Raw genomic sequence first — 16,909 nt, 5'->3', positions numbered from 1 at the left:
AATATCTCACCTGATCTTCAAACAACCCTGTGAAGTAGGAAATAATTAACTTCTACTGAAGATCATTTGAATGCTTTGAGAGATTATATAACTTTTCACATTCATGTTAGGGTATGGAAAAAGAGTCTAACATCCATTTCCACACACTACAGCTGCCACACAGTTGGAACAATTATATATAAGTTAGGAAATTAATTTTTTTAGGAAATTAAGTCTTATAACTAAGATTGGAGTTTGAAGGAAGGTAAATTTGGGAAATTTGAACTGTAAAATGGCAGAAAATGACCACTTGAGAATAATTATTAGCCTGACCTTCTTTCTATTGACTCATCAGAAATGCTCCTTAGCTATGCTAAAGGGGTGTCCTTACATCCTAGCAGACCTGCAGCCGCTTGGCCTGTGCTTTGACCTCCACTAGATCTGATAGCAATGGAACCTGGGGTTGGACCAAACCTCTGGGAAAGAGCCAAGTTGTCTGCAGGAGATTTTCAAATATGACTTAAATAAAAAGGAAGAACAAAAAAGAATATAATAGGCCCATTAGAGCAATCATATATTATCTCCTACCAAAGCCACTGAACACTGACTGCTCTTGCTCTTATATTTCCTTAACACAAATCAAAAAGTATGGAAAGAAGCTGTAAACCTTCCATGTTGTAGAAGTCTTGGGAGTAACCTTTATTCCCCTCTATACAATATTACTGTCTATTACTGTCTATCATGGTTCTAGTTAGCTCTTTTAAATCTTGTTTAAGATTTTAAATCTTGTTTAAGATTAAATCTTGTTCATTAGCTCTTTTAAATCTTGTTTATATTTTTTTGTTTTGTTTTATATTAGAAACCTTTTATAAATAATATCACTTTCTGTTGTTTATATTTGAGTTTTATTGCAATTTGATCTAAGTAACTTCCAACCTAAGTAGATATGCAATAAAATTAACTGGCTCCAAATAGTAATTTCTTTTAGTTATGAATGCTGTGGTTGGATCTAATTACAAAGATGAGTTTTGTTTTGTTTTGTTTTGTTTTGTTTTTTAAATTTTTTTTCAACGTTTATTTATTTTTGAGACAAAGAGAGACAGAGCATGAACAGGGGAGGGGCAGAGACAGAGGGAGACACAGAATCTGAAACAGGCTGCAGGCTCTGAGAGGTCAGCACAGAGCCCGACGCGGGGCTCAACCTCACGGGCCGTGAGATCATGACCTGAGCCGAAGTCCCAAAGTCAGATGCTTAACTGACCAAGCCACCCAGGCGCCCCACAAAGATGAGTTTTAAGTGATACTGTGTATAGTCAAAAGAACTCTGATTAGGATTTGCTCATTTACACAGGTCCTATAATAATTTAAGAAGAGACCCTGTGATTATGTTATGGCACTGCTCAGAGTAACATAAAATTTAAGTTGAAATCTATCTATTTTATATCCACTGTTGAGAAATTTAATAACTTATGCCAAAAATTGCTTTAAAGATTAGTGGTTTAGGGGCGCCTGAGTGGCTCAGTTGGTTAAGCGACCAACTTCAGCTCAGATCATGATCTCGCAGTTCATGAGTTTGAGCCCCATGTCAGGCTCTGTGCTGACAGCTCAGACTCTGGAGCCTGATTCAGATTATGTCTCTCTCTCTCTCTCTCTCTCTGCCCCTCCCCCACTCATGCTCTGTCTCTTTCTGTCTCTCAAAAATGAATAAACATTAACAAAATTTTTTTTAAACAAAAACAGATTAGATTAGTGGTTTCACTTTAAGTGTAAATTCATTGGGTGACAAAATTGCCAAGCTCACTGAGATATTTTTGCCTACATTCACCCATACTCCTTCTACCCCCAGACAGATTAGTTAGAAACAGCTAATTAATCAGTGAACCAACCAAATATGTACAGCACAGGGAAAGAGTGTTTTTATTTCAGTGTGTTTTAGCATAGATGGACTATGGATATTTGTTGTACTAGACCTTTGGCTGTGGATGGAAGAGCCAACACCTATGTATTCTGAACAAATATGTTCAGTTTCAGAGGCTCACAGCAAGAAAATTTTATCTATAAACACATGATAGGCAAAAAGGAGTGATTATACATAGGCAGACTTGAAGGTCTCATGATGATGACTGTGTTCTTGAACACATCTAAACACAGCCATAGTAACACCCCTACTAGGGGGCCCCAAATGTTCAATTTAGAGATTCTCTCAGTCAGATGACCTTACTGAAACAGGTGAAGGTGGAGAAATGGGGGTGGTGACCCAGTTACTGGGAAAATGGAGTAGGACTCTTTGAGATTTTACTGACAATATGGAATTGGAGCTACCATACTAAAGCCCCCTAGGCTTTTAATGGCTTGAATTTCTTAGAATCTTATCTAATTGCTACCATTCACCCATCTTAGTATTTCCTCTCTTTGCATTTCCAGAGATAAATTCAGTTTACCTCTGGATAAACTGTGGGTCTGGTGTAGGCTTGCTGTAGGTCTGGACTGAAGTGCTTTGGTGAAGTGCAAGTCTAACCTGTCAGTCTGTGAAATAAAACAGAAGACCTTCCCTTTTAAAGGCTATCCTTAAATGCAAAGGGAAGAAAGACCAGGAGGGGTGGATGATATCAGTTAGACAAAGTTCTAAGAAGTTTGAGCCATTAAAAACCATTAAGGTGCCTTAGTCTATATGTGACAACATGGATGAACCTGGAAGATATTATGCTATGTCAGAAACACTGCATGATTTTCCACTTATATTAGTATCTAAATAGTTAAACTCATACAGAGTAGAATGGTGGTTGCAGGGGCAAGGAAGGGGGAAATAGGGATTTGTTGTTCAAGAGGTATAAAGTTTCAGTTATATAAGATGAATAAATTCTAGAGATCTGCTGTACAATATTGTGCTTATAATTAACAATACTGTATTGTGTACTTAGAAATTTAAGAAGTTAGGACTCATGTTAAGTGCCCTTACCACAGTAAAAAATAAAATTAAAATGTCATCTAGTACAAACAAGACAAAACAAAACAAAACAAAACAAAACAAAACAAAATTCTAGCAGAGCTTTTAAGATAGTGACTAAGAGGCTGATGCAATCGGGAGCCTGACATTTTCCATAAGAATAGAGGTATTTGGAGGTATTTTGAATCCACCTCAATCTGTCCTTCAAATTTGTCCCAAGATGTGTTTGAAACCTAGGAGAAAACTTCCTAAGGCCAATTTCAAATCAGTACAAACCAAGACCCAAAGGCCCAGGAGATGTTGGTGGGTTACACGGCATTTGTCTGACCTCAGGTATTTGGGAACACAATATAGCCTGGTGTTGGTACACTTCTTATATTCCCTTGACCAAGAATCAAGCTTTCAGTATTATATTGCTAGTAACGTTTATAAGTATTGTAAGGCATTTTTTAAAAATGCAAGATACCAAATGTATGATGTTCATGGAAATCATTTGAATTCTCCTGAGTTGGTAGGGATTTTTTTCTCCTGAGATGAGCTGATAAATATGTGGCAGATGGGCTGAAGGCCACATTTTGAGAAACCACACTAATAAAACAAGATGACGTGCTTGTTATTCCCAAAACACCCCTGAATTTTTTGACCTCCAGGTTTGTACCTCTCATGTTATAAAACACATTTTCCCATGTTGTACAGTAGTCTACATGTCTTACTTATTGACTGCTAAGCCGCTTGAAAGTGAGAGCTACTAATTGCTAACTTCTTATTCACCCAATGACTCTTAGCACAGTGTCTTGTACACATTTAGGCACCTTGTTATTATAGTGTAATGATTAAAAGTTAGGCTTTGGAGGCTGACAAAATTGGATTGGAATCCAGGTTGTGTGGCCTTAAACAAGTTAATATCTCTAAATCTCTATTTCCTCATTTATAATACTGAATAACAAAAGCAATCTTTTATGGTTATGTGGTAAATGATAATGCATACGAAATATTTTCCACAGTGCCTAGAAGTTTATAAACACTCGATATATGGTAGCAATTTTGTGAGGAAAAAAATTTAAATCACCCAGTATTTTCATTAAAAAAACATAGAAAATACAGATAAGCAAAAATATTAAAGTAAAAACCAACTTAGTCAAACCTCCAAGATACAATAAAACATAATATTTTGATGAATATTCTCCCAACATAGATTTTTAATCTCTATATATCTTCATGTAGACTTAAAGTGACATCATATCTTTCATACCATTTTGTAACATGCCTTTTGTTATTTAAGAACATGCTATGAATACTTTTCTTTTTTTTCTCAGTAGATCATATGATTTATTTTTTAATATGAAATTTATTGTCAAATCGGTTTCCATAAAACATCCAGTGCTCATTCCAACAGGTGCCCTCCTCAATGCCCATCACCCACTTTCCCCTCCCTCCCATCTCCCATCAACCCTCAGTTTATTCTCACTTTTTAAGAGTCTCTTATGGTTTGGCTCCCTCCCTCTCTAACTTTTTTTTTTCCTTCCCCTTCCCCATGGTCTTAAGTTTCTCAGGATCCACATAAGAGTGAAAACATGGTATCTGTCTTTCTCTGTATGCCTTATTTCACTTAGCATAACACTCTCCAGTTCCATCCACGTTGCTACAAAAGGCCATATTTCATTCTTTCTCATTGCCAAGTAGTGCTATGAATACTTTTCCATGTCAATAATAACCTTGTAATAATGTGGCCACATTTTATTCTATTGCATATGCATAAAATAAACAATCCCTATTGTTGGACATTCAAGCTTTTTTTCTGTAATTTAAAAATATTTTATGGAAGCAAATCTGTGGTAAATATTCCCTTCTACATTATTTTGTCCATAATTTTTTCTTAATCTTTCCAGAAATAAAATTGTCAGGTCAAAGACTACAGTTTTAAATACCTGATATCTTCTACTCAGTTGCCATTTCAGTACTTTCATCATCAGTACATGAAAGATCTTTGCCAATGTTGAGTATTATAATAAAGCAAACTTTGACAATTTGATGAGTAAAAAATGGCAGCTCATTTGTATTTTAAAATTCAGTCTCAATTCAGCAAATACTAATAGGCATCTATTGTGTTCCAGGCACTGAATTGGGTGATGGTAGGAAGTGGGGGAGATGATTCAGAGGTAAGCAAGACAGATCAGGTTCTTACTTTGATAGAACTTAAAGTTTAGCTGGTTTAAAAGTATAAATGATATGATGTCACTCTAAATCTATATTAAGCATGTAGCAGTTAAAGGCGTGATGACGAAGAACATATCTAACGGAGCTATAATTTAGGCCAAGGTGTTAGACTCAGCCTCCTGGAATACACTTACAGATGAGCAGAAGTTGACCCATCTGGGAAGTGAAGGAAATGCAGGGAAGCACAGAAGTAAGCGCTTTTCAGACTGACTGATGTTTGAGGAACTGAAGAAAATATAGTGTGGCTAGAACATGGACCCCAATCGAACGATTCAAGACACAGTGTGAGAGGTATTTAGAGGTCAGATCACATAAAGGCCTTGGAAGCCACATTAAGATTGAGGACTTTATTTTAAGGATACGATTTTTCATTTTTAAAATATAATTCTAGTTGCATTTTGATAATGGAGAGTAAGAGTGCATTTGGGGAGAGTAAGGGTGCATTTGGGGAGATTAGGTAGGAGGCAACAATGTGGACAGGAGTGACTTGCAGCTTGTATTACAATTCTTTGGTTACAAGTGATAGGAATCTAACTTAAACCAGCTTAAGGCAAAAGGGAGAACTTTTGGCTCTTTTAACAAAACATTAAAGTAAAAATTTCACCTGGTTCTTAGGAACAATGGAAACCCCAAACTCCAACAGTCTCTTCCTCATTCCCTCTCCCTTTCTTTTCCATTCTCTTTGCTGTCATTATCCATCTTTTTCCTTTTTTTTTTTTTTTTTTTTTGTACTTTCTACTTTTCAGACTGATTGTCTCAGACTGGTTTTTTCCACATGGCTACAAACAAGGCCACAGGTGGCTCTAGTAATGCAACTATTACTGCTGCATCATCTATAAAAGGACAGACTCATATTTTCAATGAGTTAAAAACAAACCCAATAGAGGACTTCTGGTAACAAAAAGAAGTGGAGGGGTGCTAGAAAGTCAAAATAACAGATGTCCATTATAGAGCAGGGATAAGTGGATGGATTCAGAAGATATTTATAAAGCAGAATTGACAGACTGAGCAATTCATTGAATGTGGAAGTGAGGGAGAGAATATAATCTAGGAGGACTCCAAATTTTCTGATTTAGACAGTTTGGTAACAATAAATTTGAAATGTTTGCAAAATATCCAAGTTGAATAGTTTAGCAGGCAATTGTTGGAAGAGTCTGATGTTTGTGTCTTTATAGATGGCAATGGAGGCAATAGGAATAAGTAATCTCCACAGGGGTAAAATGAGGAAGGGAAGAATAATAACAGAACAGAGTCTTCAAAATTTCCAGCATTTATGGAGTGGGTAGAAGAGGAGCATCCAAAGGAGAGTAGGAAGGAGCAGATAGAGAAAGAAAGCTATGGAAGGTAGCATCACTATTAATATAAATGGCTGAATCAAATTAATATTAATTCATGTGATAAAAATGTCTTCCGCCTTTGATCTCTGGTAGTTGATAAATGACTCAAAATGCAGTGAGGGTACAGGTAAGAGGTAATACGTACGGAACATGATATCATGAAGCCAAGGGAAGATAATATATATATTTTTAAAAGAGAATGGTCCTCAGTGTCCAATATTGCTAAAAGGTGAAGAAAAAGAAGGACTAAAAGGTAGATGTTTGTTGGATTTAGCAACAGTGAGCTCACTAGGGGTTCTGATGAAGGATTTTAGTGCAACAGTTAGGCTGGAAGCCACAGTGGTTGAGAAATGAGGTCAAGAAATAAAGATACTGATTATAGGTGATTTATTGAAAAAGTTGTTAAAGTTTATAATTTTAAATGTATGGTAATTTACTTGCTATTTATTCTTTTGTGAATATGTTCTTATTTTTTTGTCCATGTTTCTGTTGATGGTATATCTTTCTTATTGATAGGTAAGCATTATTAATATAAAGCTATTAAAATGTGTCATATGTATTTCAGTGTTTCCCAGATTCTTATTTGCTATGAATAGACTTTATTTTCTTTATTTATTGTTGTTGCTCTAAATTTTAACTTTTTAATATTTAATATAAGTATTTTTGCCTCTACTTTTATATTTAGAAAGGTCTTTTCTTCCATCATAACCTATAAATAATGCAAAAATTTTCTTCCAGAACTATTTTTTGAATTTATTTTGGGCTATGGAATGAAGTGGGAATTTAGTATTTTTCTTATGGTAACCAACTATCTCAAGAAAAGTGATAATAATAAATGACTGAGTTGAACTGATAATAAAAGTAAAGAGATAAAAGAGTCATGTGCTTGATCATTTGTGGATTGATATAAGACTCAATGAGCACTGGGCCTAAAGATGAGGAGAATGATGTATGTAAATTCCTACTTACTCTAGCAGTCAAAACAGTTCCAGTAAAGTGAGACCAGCCATTCATTTAGTCATATTTGATTTGGTTGAGATCTCTTGAATCCACATTATTGTACTGACTGGCAGTATGAATGCAGTACACATTTGAAACTCAGCACTAACTAGGAAATATGGGTGTAAAAATAAGGTAAAACCATAGTTCTAGGCCACAGGGAAACTTAAATATTGTTGAGACCTAGGCATATGAAACAATAAGCATGCCTGATGAGCTATAATACATGGTAATTGTGAAGTAGAGACAATTACTGCAAATGGAGTTAGAAAAGGTGATGAAATGGACCAAGGCTACCGCTTAACTCTAATGCCCAGTGTGCCACTTTGTACTCTGTGTATACCGAATAAATTGTACTTGAGGAAATAGATCAATTTGGGCTCATTGACAATGAATTTTAAGCAAGTTATCTTCAAAGGTGTTTCACTTTCAACAATTTCTTTCCATATGAAGTTAGCAAAAAGAAAGACAACTCCTCTGTATCTTAAAACAGTCCTCATCTTTCAATAACACAGTTTTGACTGTCTATAAATAGCAGCTTTCTCCACCCCCCCCCCCCCCGTAGTTTGAAATAAGTTTGAATTTGAGATCAGTCATGTTACTAAGAGATTTCCACAAGGAGTGAAGGAAATGCTCTACCTTACACAAGGGGATTTACATTGGGCAATTACTGCAAAACACACTGGACCTATTGTTAATGGCACAATGTCATTTGTATGGCTTGCTAGCTAGCTCATCTTGTGTCCAAATGAGGTACATTGGAAAATGTGGGTGTTTCTTTCATAAGGAAGTATGCAAATTCAGGATATACAACATCTGATGATATTGGAGGTTGGGTCACACAACAGGCCAAAATTCAGTCAAAGAGAAATTGCTCTGGAATCTAAAACGAGATATTTATCACTACTGGAAAGATGGCTATGCCCGTGGCTTCCGCTAAAGCAGGGATAAAAGATAGTTATTGTTCCATATATGTTTTCTTTTGGGGATATATCTTCTCAGTATAAAATCACATAGTTAGCAGTTTTAGTTTGATTGACTGTACATACAAAAAGGCAAATTCTTTCGAACACAATAACCCATTTTTGATCTACATCCTGTGCTCAAAAAACATGTTTCTGTGTTTGACTGCTCTTTAACACATACTACCTTTTCACCACAATTTTATGGAAGTAGGTGAATTCTTCAAAGATCAAGGCACTGAAAGCTATTAATGGAACAGACTTTAAATTTACTAGTTTACCAAAAATATTGTTTTAAGGATTAATCTCTATGAGCACATTAAATGTTTTTTTGTATGGTTTCCTATAAACATAATTTATTGGTTATATAAAGTGAATATGATTATTTTTTTCTTGAATATAGTCAAGAACCTATTGAAGAATATGTTATATGAATACATTCTTCATAAATGCATTCTTCCTAATTGTATTCTTCATGAATATATTTATCACAAATATTACTATTCAATGAATTTATTCATATGTATCATGCTTATAATACCATCTTATTAGGCTGTATTTAATTAATATACTTATATTTTAGAACATATTAAATTTTAATATATTTAATATATTCTATACATTTATTAGAAAATAATTAAGACTAAATAAGCTTAGGACTCAGCTTTTGACAAATTGAATATTCTTTAAAATGTATTTATACAGAGAAAGACAGATACCATATGGTTTCACTCTTATGTGGATCATGAGAAACTTAACAGAAACCCTTGGGGGAGGGGAAGGAAAAAAAAAAAAAGAGGTTAGAGTGGAAGAGAGCCAAAGCATAAGAGACTCTTAAAAACTGAGAACAAACTGAGGGTTGATGGGGCTTGGGAGGGAGGAGAGGGTGGGTGATGGGTATTGAGGAGGGCACCTTTTGGGATGAGCACTGGGTGTTGTATGGAAACCAATTTGACAATACACTTCATATATTGAAAAAAAATAATAAAATGTATTTAATGAAAATATATGTATGTTTAAAAACAATATGCCTTATGACAAGTTTTTATAAGTTTGCAAATTTGGTAAATTTGGAAACTTTGTCATTTGGTAAACTGACTTTGTAACTGATGTCAGATTTAATTCTATTATCAGTTCATTTGCTTAAAAAAAAAACATAATTTGTGATTGTCTTTCATGACTTGGAATGGAAAAATGCATTTCAGTTTTACACCTTTGGTTCAGTTTTGACTACTTGGCTTCAGTGATGACGTGGCAAAAACCAATTTAAAATCAATTACAATTCATAACATTATACTATAAATCCATTCCCACAAATTGATAGTGAACCTAAATTTTTTAGGATTACCCATTCACCTAAAATTAACAAACATAGTTATTATTGTTTGTGCCAAAGGAAAAAAAAAGATAGTATGGGGCTTGCTTGCAGATAAATCTGTTATTCTTTCTCTGGTTCTAAACTTTTAGAATAGTCTATTCTCAGTCTCTAGACTGCTATGCTCATATGATAAGTATTGATCCACAGATTTACAATAATTTAGTTTTTCTAGTGCAAGGAGCAGGTAGAGTCTATATGAATATGCACATACATTTAGACTTTCACATACCTTGATTATCTGAGCTTAGGTAAAGAATGAATTAAATTTGGACTATAAAAAGTCTTAGAAAATTCTGCAACTGTGCTTAACAAAATCAAACATAAAACAAAAACAGATCAAAATCAAAGCAAAGCAACAAGTAACTGAAGATTGAATATTAATCTGCTTCTTTGAAGGTATTGTTATGGTTTAGTTTTGTGTGTGTATTTAACTACCATCTACTGTCTCCTATAGATTAATTGCTCTGTATTTACAAAACATGGATTCGAAAAATCATTCTGTTCATTTGAGCTAGGGATTTTGAAGAAAGAACCTTTATTATCAACACTGATCTTACCAAGAAAAAGGACAAACAGTACTACAGTTCGTTATTAAAGAGAAAAGGGCTGGGGTTTACTAACATCTGAATTCAGTGTACAGAAAAACTTACTCTAAATCTAAAACCTCAGACTGCTACCTTACCTTTAAAAAAGAAAATTGTGGGGCACCTGGGTGGATCAGTAGGTCAAGCATCTGACTTCAGCTCAGGTCATGATCTCATGGCCCAGGAGTTCAAGTCCAGTCCTGTGTCGAGCTCTGTGCTGACAGCTCAGAAACTGGAGCCTGCGTTGGATCCTGTGTCTCCCTCTCTCCCTGCTCCTCCTCCACTCATGTTCTGTCTTTGTCTCTCAAAAATGAATAAACATTAAAAACAATTAAAAAAAGAAAATTGTTTATAACTTGATGAGCCAAATGCATTATTGTGCATAGAGTGGGACTTTAATTAATATGTTCATTTTCTTTCATCTTTCTCTCATGAATATAATTTTCTGCTACATTCATCAGATAAGTTACAGTATAATATGAAGGATCTTAAAGGGTTTTCCTATCAAATATTCATTTGCCTCTTTGGCTTCTTGTGTGCTAAAATTCCCAACATTCGAGCCAGTCTTTTTAATGAAAAACTTTAACAAAAGGCCCATTAAAATATGCACCTGCCTGGGAGGAGCATAGTAAATTCAAAATTAAGAGGCAGCAGAAGAGGATGTTACCTCTTAGTGAGAATGGTGTCTTTAGTTAGCTGGCATCACATTGGAAAGTAGCAAAATGAGGCACCTGAGGGACATGTCTGAAGAGTTAAGGGAAAGGGAGAAGAGCAAAAGGGACTGAAAAATATTTTGCCATATGGAAACCATTTTGACAATAAATTTCATATATTGAAAATAAAATAAAATAAAATAAAATAAAATAAAATAAAATAAACAAAAAAAAAAGAAAAATATTTTTCCATAGAAGTTAGTCCTTGGGGCACCTGGGTGGCTCAGTCAGTTGAGCATCTGACTTTGGCTCAGATCATGATCTCACAGCTCAGTGAGTTCGAGCTCCACATCGGGCTCTGTGCTGACAGCTCAGAGCCTGGAGCCTGCTTCGCATTCTGTGTGTGCGTGTCTCTCTGTTCCTTCCCTGCTCACACACTGTCTCTCTCTCAAAAATAAATAAAGATTAAAAAATTAAAAAAAAAAAGACCTCAGTCCTTGATGTAGCCTGTCATCTCTCATACAGACTAAGGAAGGAAAAATAAATGACAATGACAATTTGATTTTCAAGATGACAGGTGTATATCACATGGGTATGTGGCACATGTGTGTGGATTTTTTACAGTATATATAGGTGTTTCAGCTTAACTGGAGGCATGAGGTACAACTTCATAAGTGATTAGCTGTATCTACTGACCAAATATTTCACTGTGCATAAGGGAACCTGATAGTGGCTAATATACTATTATCCAATCTACACATATTTGCTGAGTCTCTTTTATTCATGGAACTACATTTTTAACAGAAACTGTAATATCTTATAAAGGAATATAGGAAATTTTTAACCTTTTGAGAGTGATATTTTGGAATTAGTTTACTTAAAATCCCATCATAGAGACAACCATTTATTCTGGCCCAGTCCAAAGAAAAGAGTTAACCGACCACCAAAAGATGCTTAATTAAAAATTTTCTATATTGGTAGGTCCAATGATATTTTAAACAAAAGATACATTAGTAAGTTACATATATTAGCTATTCTGCTAACCAAGAATGTTTTTGCCATTATATGATGAATTTGAAGACAGTCACATTTCCACAAACTCAGAATCATGGCCTGGTGAGTAATGAAAGTAAAATATTATCTGGTTTCATTAGCCAGTGATTGATGAATCATAACTGATGACCTTTTTGTGAAAAACTTTAGGAAAATGAAGTCTTTGAGCTACAGTCAACTTACATCACATTTCTTTCTTTCAGTTATATTAATCAAATCTCTTTGTGTAACATAGCTAAATTTGCAAGCAATTCAGATGATCCAGATAAACTCAAATGTATTTCACGTCATATTTTAATACATGTATCTATCCTAAATGATATCATTAAGGGGTCTGCTTAAAAATTTGGTTGGCTAACTGGAGATAATACTTTGACCGCTTGGGATACTGATGTCCATTCCATGTAGTTTCAAATAAACAACAAAGTTGGCAAGAATCTCCTAACTTAAAATGCAGACAGCTAGTGTGAATATGTCCTAAGTGACTTTTCCAAAGTATTTTTATTCAGCTTCCTCTAGTGTTAAGCAATGGTTTTTGTGCCTGACTTATTCACTTCTTTTTGGGGATACAGACCAGACTTTCATCAGCTCTACTTTCTCCTTCCTGCCCAATAAGTTTAGCTACACCTGGTTTGCATGAAGTTCTTTATGGTTCTTCCTACTTAAAAAAAAATGCCTGTAACAGCAGACTACAGGGCTACTTTTTTCTTCTGTTTGGTTTGAGACCAGTCATTACTTTCAGTTAATAGAGACAAAACTGGAGTCATTACCTCTAGGTGTTCACATTAGAATGTACATTTATCTACCTGTGTATAGATGCAAAATAAGATGTGTGCGTGGATATGCGTGTATGTGTGTGCACATGTACATGTGTGTTGGGGCCTTAGGAGGACAGTGTTGGGGAGAAACTAAAGGCCTGTAGGTAAGGGACCGCTTTGGGAGCCAGGCAAGTGATGGCTCTCCCCTGCAAATATCTAGTACATGACTTTCAAGTAATCTCATAATGAATTCGGTTTCCTATTCAGGAAATTAATATAATCATCTAATCCATCCTTGTCTTTTTACACACAGAGAAATCATCATCCTGTTAGAAATAGCAGAAGAGGGAAGGAGCCAGAAAAGAAGCAATCATAGATCATATAGTCTCACTAATTACCAGTTGCCCACATTAAGATATTTACCCCATTTTCTGTATGCCCGTGGGGAATGAAGAGCTTCTTGAAGGAGCCTGCTTATTTCATGACAGACTTGCTTTTTCACTTTCCTGTCAAGAATGCCTAACCTCTACCTTTCAAGTTCAGTTTGAGTGCTGCCTAAATCATGAAACTTTCTGTGATTCCCTAAGTTGAAAGTGATCTTTTTCTCCAGTAATAATAGTAACTAATATTTATTTAGTACTTTTTGCAATCCAGGAATGATGCTTGGATCTCTGCACATAGTAACTCATTTGATTCTCAAAACAAACCTTCAAGGTAGGTACTCTTACTGAGTACATTTCGTTGATGAGGAAATAAGTTGGATAATTTTTCCAAGGTCATGTAGCTAGACAGTTGTGAGTCAGGATTGGAATCAGTCTGGCTCCAGAACTTACATTCTTGTTCCTTAGTCTATGCATTGGCATGACATAACTTTACATTATAGTTACTTCTATAGACATTTTATTTAATAACCCATAGGCCTCATGTAGATAGAAACTGCATTTTCTAAAGCTACATGCATCTAGAAGAGTGTTCTGTATGTATTAGGTATATATGTTTACTAACCAAATCTGTACAAAGCAGGATGGGGAGAGCTATATAATCAAGTAAAGGAGAAATAATTGTTTCCCTTAATAAATAAAAATGCTAGCATAGAGAACATTAGACAAGATGGCAAATTGGACAAAGGTGGTGGCAAAGGAAATAAAATGGAATTGATTCAAGGACTAGTTAGAAGGGAAACAGATGGGATTAAATAAAGCTTTACTTATAAATCTTTTTAACAGTCTCCTCTACCATGGTGGCAGATCTCTAAACTAAGAGAAGTGCCTCATATTTTTATCTATCTCGTCTGCATTGGTATGAGTGGCACGAATACAAGTAAGATGTAGGTGCAATACTAAGTAAGAGACAGCTCCATAGTTTCAGACATAAGATATGAGATAGCCCATTCTTTAGCTTGTATCATATTTTCAGATTTCTGGCCTTGTAGGAGGGAAAATCAGATCAGCCAACATTCAGATATAGACAAAATGGACACACAGAAATTAGTTTATATCGTAACTCACCTTGGCATGTTTTCATTAGCCCCAAGGAAATATAATTCTCTCCTAACCAGAAAATTGTGCTGAACAATTTTTCTTACGCAAATTCTATTTATTATTATCTGACTTATTCCTATTGGTTGACTTCAAAATATTTAATAAAGAAAAATACTTAGTTAATAGTGCCTTTTTAAATGGTATTCAAGCATGTACTTTTTCTATAAATTGCACAATCATATTTGTTATGTGTATTGACATCATATTTAAGAAATCCCATGACAGCTTATTTAATTTATGCATCTTAAGCTCCAAGAAAATGTGTGATTCACACTGATCTGTAGTATTTTGAACTTAGAATGTTTGTTTCAAAATACATGATTTTAAAGTGCTATTTAATTTATGGAAAGGATTTACAGTTTGTTATTCAGTGAGTATTTATGAACTATTTATTAACAGAGCAACACTTGTCTAGGTGCTTTAGAGCTTTTTCTATAGCACACATAAAAAATAACTATTTGTATTGTATATCGGTACAAACAAAAGTGGCTGCTCCCAGCTAGAGGTGACAGTCTTAGGGACTCTGGCTGTTCCAGGCCCAGAATGGCCCTCTTTTGGCTGGGCTATTAGCATCTCACTACACCTTTAACCTGTTCACTAAATAAGTGACACATAGTCTGGGAAGGCTTTTTGTACAAGAAGCTCTTTTTTATGAGTAAAATGTTGTATCTTCCTTTAAAGAGATTGTAATCTGCCTGGAGATACACATACCTATGTATTTTATAATGCAGAAACTGATTCAGTGAAAAACAAAAAAAATTGTATGAAAGTAAATATTGATGAAGATGGGATGGGGGAGACTTCAAAGAATGGTACTTTTGGAGTTAGACCTTGAAGAATAAGAGGAATTGGCAGAGAAAGCAGAAAAATTTTCTATTAAGATGGAAGAACATAGTGGTAGGTGAGTTTGAAAAAGTAAGTAGCAGATACAGATAGCTGGAGCATAGGGTGAGTATAGAAATGAATATGGATCTGACAGTTAGGGCCATATGACTTTTCAGATCCTCTGGCTATGGGTGAATATACTCTGATCCCTGTCCCCCATCACTGACTTGGCCATTTGGCATGCTCTGGCCAGTAGAATACAAGCAGAGTATACTGTGTAGGTTTAGCACAAAGCACTAAGGAACTCTGCAATAGCATCTCCTGCTTGCTTCACTTGCACTCTTGTCATCTAATGTGAGAAGAATATGCTTAAAAATAAAACTGCCCTATGACCCAGCAATTGCACTACTAGATATTTATCCAAGGGATATAGTTATGCTGTTTCAAAGGGACACATGCACCCCAATATTTATAGCAGCACTGTCAACAATAGTCAAAATATGGAAAGAGCCCAAATGTCCATCGATGGCTGGATGGAAAAATAAGATGTGGTATATATATATATATATATATATATATATATATACACACACACACACACACACACACACACACACACAATGGAGTATTACTCAGAAATCAAAAAGAATGAAATCTTGCCATTTGCAACTACATGGATGGAACTGGAGGGTATTATGCTAAGTGAATTTAGTCAGTCAGAGAAAGACAAATGTCATACGACTTCACTCATATGAGAACATTATGATACAAATGAACATAATGGATGAACATAAGGGAAGGGAAACAAAAATAATAAAGAAACAGGGAGGGGAACAAAACATAAGAGACTCAAATATGGAGAACAAACAATAGGGTTACAGGAGGTGTTGTGGGAAGGGGGATGGGCTAAATGGGTAAGAGGCATTAAGGAATCTACTCCTGAAATCATTGTTGCACTATACGCTAACTAGTTTGGATGTAAATTAAAAAAAAAAATAAACAAATAAATAAAAGAAGAATATGCTTCAGGTAACCTGTATTTCTAAGTGAAAATATGTGGAATAGAAATAAACCATGACAGAAGCCTAGGCTCCAGCCTGTCTCAGCTAAGTACTGCCTATGTCCAACCCACAGCCAAACAACAGAGCTATAAATGTGAAAATACTTCTTGTTTTGATGCCACTGAGGTTTTTGAGGTTGTTATGCGGCATTATTGCACAACACTGTATACATACAGAAACTGGTACTAGAAATAGAGTTCTTCTGTAACAAAAACATGAAGTATGCGTCACTGGTTTTCGAATCAGATGGCAAAAACCTATAATATGATTTAGGAAAATGGTGACTCATGTTACATGGTGGTAAACCATTTAGTCAGTTTGCCTGCAATAGCCTAGAAAATGAAAAAAAGTACCTAATGAACTTGTGGCACAGGCAAGGAGGTTTTTGTGGCAGAAATGATAGCATGAGCTGGTTGTTGCTAACTGGAATTGATAATAGGCACTACAAAAGAGAGATGTGCTCAGACAATGGTGTGTTTCCCAGCAGAATTCAAAGGAATTATTTAGGGCCCAGTAATCTATGATTGTAAAATAAAATTCTTTCCATTGAAGATGTCTTGGCCATTAAGGCAGGTCCCCAGGGGGAAAACTTTATATACTAATTGTTCTTTAGGG

This window comes from Panthera tigris, chromosome B4 (genome assembly GCF_018350195.1).
Source record: "Panthera tigris isolate Pti1 chromosome B4, P.tigris_Pti1_mat1.1, whole genome shotgun sequence".
NCBI classification, from domain to species: domain Eukaryota; kingdom Metazoa; phylum Chordata; class Mammalia; order Carnivora; family Felidae; genus Panthera; species Panthera tigris.
This window is presented reverse-complemented; position numbering follows the sequence as displayed.